A 5,000-nucleotide genomic window follows, 5' to 3' on the forward strand; every position below is an offset into this window, starting at 1 on the left:
TATTCAGCTTGATCAGCAGCTTATCAAGTACCGAAAATAACATGAAATGAATGTAATAATAGAGATTAACTTTACCGTGCAAAGTTTGAACGCGAAAATTATTGCTCGTTGAACCTCACTTACTATCTAAACTTCCAAGCCACGCCCCCTATAGTCAATTCTTTTTAGTGAGGCAGATTTGCACCGACTCGTAAGGGTGCCCTTTTAGCTCGAAAAAGTTTCTTGCTCTCTGATTGGTTAGAATTATCTTGTCCAACCAATCAACGATCAGGAAGCTTCTCCGAGCTAAAAGGGCATCCCTGCGAGTCGGTGCAAATCTGCCTCACTAAAAAGAATTGACTATAGTTATTATTCTAGTTTTCACAAAAAATAAGATAATTTTATTTTAATTAGCCTAGTTCAGACGAAATGAATTATATTTGTCATTATTTCAAAAAGGATAAACTATTGATGCTTAATATCATTGTAATAATTATATAAATAATGATAGTAACTTTGATAGTATTAATAATGATAATATGTTTTAGAACATATTTTATACAGATGGAAGTAGTTGTTAGAATAGATAACAGGGCCATGAATCTAAAATTTTGTATACAACAACAACTACTACTAATGATAATTTTGACAGCATTTATATTTTATGTGTTATTTACAAATTAGATGAGAGTTTTGAAGCAATAAAGCCAATCAAGAATCATTTTAAGCATATATCATTAATTTAATTTCTTTAGAAAGTTAGAGCTTTAATTTTATTTTTATGTACGTACTCAATGCAGACAATAATTCTCAATAATTTTTTGAAGTTTTATTTCTGGTCTTCAATTTTGACATTCTTGATAAAGTACTTTTAAGCTATTTAACCAGATTTTAAATTGAAAATTATTAGCATTTTCCCCCAGATGACATGTAAAGTATTTTTTTTTTTGAAGAAAAATAATTACAGATATATTTATATTATGTAAAAAATCATATGATTTTGAAGTCTCTAATAATAAAATAATCTAAATTCAGATTATGTTAATTTCAATGTCTTTAGGTGGAAAGTGCACTTGTGTGAAATCTGTCCTTTATTAGAAGTAAATTCCAATTCTATTTTTTCCTTCCAGGTGTTTCGAAGGTTAACGATAACTAAGCGTCAGCCACGCCATGATGGTGTTTACTTGCATATCATTGTCAACCACAAGAAACAAAATTAATCCAAGGCACAGTTATCACCGTAACAGAAGTCACAGAGAATAGTTACTCTTTGCAGAAAGGCGCTGTAATATGTATAAAGTGAACAGATGGGACATAGAAAAGATTTAATGATGTGAACTTAAATTGCGAGCTTTAAGAATCGAAGCAGAAACTCCAGGGAGTTTCCACGCCAGCGATGAGGCTCATCACCAATAAAGACGGTAGGTTTAATTCATTTCAGTAGCTATATTGATTTTTAGTATATATATATATATATATATATATATATATATATATATATATATATATATATATATGTATGTATGTATGTATGTATGTGTGTGTGTAAGAATGTATGTATACAGTCATTCACAGACATTTATTTACACATGTATATGTATATATATATATATATATATATATATATATATATATATATATATATATATATATATATATATATATAGGCTATATATATATATGTATATATATCTATATAAAGAAGAATGGCAGGCGTAGTGAAGATTGCAGGGTTGATAAGAGTGTCACGACTGAGACGGTGTGGGCTCGTGTTGAGGATGAATGGTGGGGAGAAGATCGAGAGGGAGGCAGAGAATTAGATCTCAAGATAAGGTGAAGGATGATATGGAGAGAAATATTTTGGTAGAAGAGGATGCCTATGATAGATGGCATTGAAACAAGGGCATCAGCCAACCGACTCTTAATGTCGAAAGAATATATATATATATATATATATATATATATATATATATATATATATATATATATATATATATATATATATTGTATTTACTAATCTTTGTGGATGTGGCTATGCAAAATCTTCATCACATAGATAGCTTTATGTATAATCTCCAGTAATGATATGATAACGTTGTTCTATTATATTATATCATTTGCTGTTTGAAAGTCTCATATATCCTTCACACCACCTGCTCTGCGACTAGATTTTCATTATTATTATTATTAATATCATTATCTAAGCAATTTTTGCTCCTATATAATTATCATCGTCTTCTTTATTTTTCCTCCTTTTTATTTAGTGCTAATATGAATATTATCATCATTATTATGAGCTACAGTTATTGTAATTTTATCACCTTTATTATCATTGACTATGCTGAGATTACTACAACTTCAACTAGTGTACCATAAATATAAATGACCGTCTCATCATCTGTTGTAGTGTATCATTGTTATATCTCTAATGTAACCTTATGTCAATACTGAAAAAAAAAAAAAAAGTTTGCTATTGCTGCTGTCACTTATTTTGTATATCTGTAGGTCCTAAATTTTGTTTATATATGCACCTATCTATTACCGTATTTTTCACGCTAAGTCTGGTGTTATCTTTCACAATGAACTTTACATACGCTCCTGACCTTACAATACTATGCTCAACCTGCTAGTGATGTACTGTAATCACCGTCGTTATTGCATATCTTATAATTTTTATACTAATGTCATAAGCGTAACACTACTGTACCCCTATTGCAACTCTGTATATGGCTTTTGCTGAAATAAGGATTATTATTATTATTATTATTATTATTATTATTATTATTATTATTATTATTATTATTATATATACTACTATCTATCTATCATCTATCACACACATATATATATATATATATATATATATATATATGTATATATATATATATATATATATATATATATATATATATATATATATATATATATATATATATATATATACACACTCAAGTAGAGAATTATCGTTTTATGAATCACTTGTAAGTACATATGCAGGCAAGTGATTCATATATAAGAGAGCAGATGATAAAAGAATTAAAAGTGACTCCTTATGCTTCATAGGTATACTCGTGTCATAAGTTCAATGCTCTAACAAGTGGTTGATATCTGCGAGAGGTTTGCGCGAAGTTCTCTGTGCTTTTAAAGAAAATGTTTGTTAAAGTCATCATCAACTTTCGTGATTGTGACATCGAATCTCTGGCTATCCTTGTCATGATTCATCCAGTTGTCTTATGGTAATTTTTAATGAAGATTATTTTTCGTTAGGTAAGGTTAGGTGTATGATAACCGTGTTCTTGACAGGCACTTGCAATGGCAGCGTGGTAGCCCCACCGCCCCTGCCTCCCTGTGCCTGTGGCTCGAGAGCCAGATTCGTCAGGCGAGCGTCCAGCTTTCCCGAGGCGGCCCGCGGCACGGAGTCGGACAGTGAAGGTTTGGCCACAGTTAAGGTGGGATGTGCGGCGGAGTGCTCGGGATAAAACGCCATGTGATCTCTGCGAAGCTTTGCTAATCCAACCTTATTGAGGAAGGAATCATTAATCTTGTGCTACTATGACGAAGTGTTGTGACGCCGATAATCGTATGATGAAGTAAAAACAAACGTTTGCGGATTACTCGAGATAGTATTTTTTCCTCTAATAAATGTTTGGGGGTACCAAAGCACCACCAGCAGTGAAATCCACCTCGTTTTTGACAACTATAAAGTTCACCCAATGTTCTGGCGAAAGGTTTTTAAAAATTATGTGAAATATGGTACGTATTTGATGTGTTTGTGTTCACGCCTCTCTCTCCGATGTTTCGAATTGTGAATGTCTCTTCAGATTTTTCCTAGTGTTAAAATAACTTTTGAATCTATATAAACGTATTCAGTGCTCTGCAAGTTTTGGTTTTTGGAAAAATATCCAAACTAACAAAGCAACAACGTGTTTTTGTCTGTTGGTGTTAATTAATGGAAATTTAACCTCTTCCGAATGATTTTGATTTAGGACTAGTGATTATCTTGATCTTGATGTGGTCATGTTTGACTCTTTAACATTTTTTTTAGGCCTGTGCATTATGCATGTATGTTTGTTTGACACGCTTAAATTACTTACACTTAATGATAAACTTAGATGCACATGGATAGTTTTTGGCAATGTCGGAAAAATCCGAGTTGCATTTTGATCTGTAGATAGATGTCTTGTTGGTGATGATTTCAGTTCTTGTGGAATTCGTCAAAAATTGTTTGTAAATATATATTAATAAATCTTTACTTGGGCATCTAATGCCACCTTATATGAAATATGTTGTCTTGTGAATTATATATATATATATATATATATATATATATATATATATATATATATATATATATATACATATATGTGTGTGTGGGTAAATATATATATATATATATATATATATATATATATATATATGTATATATATGTGTATATATATATATATATATATATATATATATATATATATATATGTGTGTGTGTGGGGGTGTGTGTGTGTTTGTATGTCTTTATATATAACAGATAATTTATAATCCTTTTAATTGTAAACCGGTAGAAAATTAGATTTATTTAGATAAATAACTATTTCATAGCTTTTCGCCAATTCTTCATATGTTCACACTTATAACTATGTGGTTTTTGTAATTTGACGTATATTTCGAGGCAAAGGACAGACATATTCTTGGGGAATTATTTAAGCATATAAAAAAAAAAACGATAGTTTTATATTAGCGCTAATGTTTGACCTCACACTTGACATCGCTTATTTCAAGGTAGGTTGAAAGTTTAGATACATTGGCTTTACTAGTATGTGACTATGCTTTCTCTAACCACATTTTCAGGCGTCGTAGGATGAAGTTGCGAGCCCCTGTCTTCATTACTCGTCGCCAAACATGTTACCAGGCACAAACTATATTGTTGGGAAGTTAACATATGTGTATATCTTGGGACTTAAGGAGATGGAGGCTGTCTGGTCAATACACGGGCATATACAATAAATGGAATTCGTTACTGTGCAGC

General features: G+C 30.8%; 1 long non-coding RNA gene across 2 annotated transcripts in view; it reads left to right on the forward strand.

The window, feature by feature from the left end:
• LOC137638167 (uncharacterized) overlaps window positions 1-5,000 on the forward strand; it is a 224,367-nt gene that overhangs the window by 50,080 nt on the left and 169,287 nt on the right. For both annotated transcript variants that reach the window (XR_011043857.1, XR_011043858.1), the window contains exons 2-3: window positions 1,110-1,400; window positions 3,283-3,732. This is a non-coding gene — a long non-coding RNA (uncharacterized lncRNA). The remainder of the gene's footprint in view (window positions 1-1,109; window positions 1,401-3,282; window positions 3,733-5,000) is intronic.

Source organism: Palaemon carinicauda, chromosome 3, assembly GCF_036898095.1.
Source record: "Palaemon carinicauda isolate YSFRI2023 chromosome 3, ASM3689809v2, whole genome shotgun sequence".
Classification (NCBI taxonomy): Eukaryota; Metazoa; Arthropoda; class Malacostraca; order Decapoda; family Palaemonidae; genus Palaemon; species Palaemon carinicauda.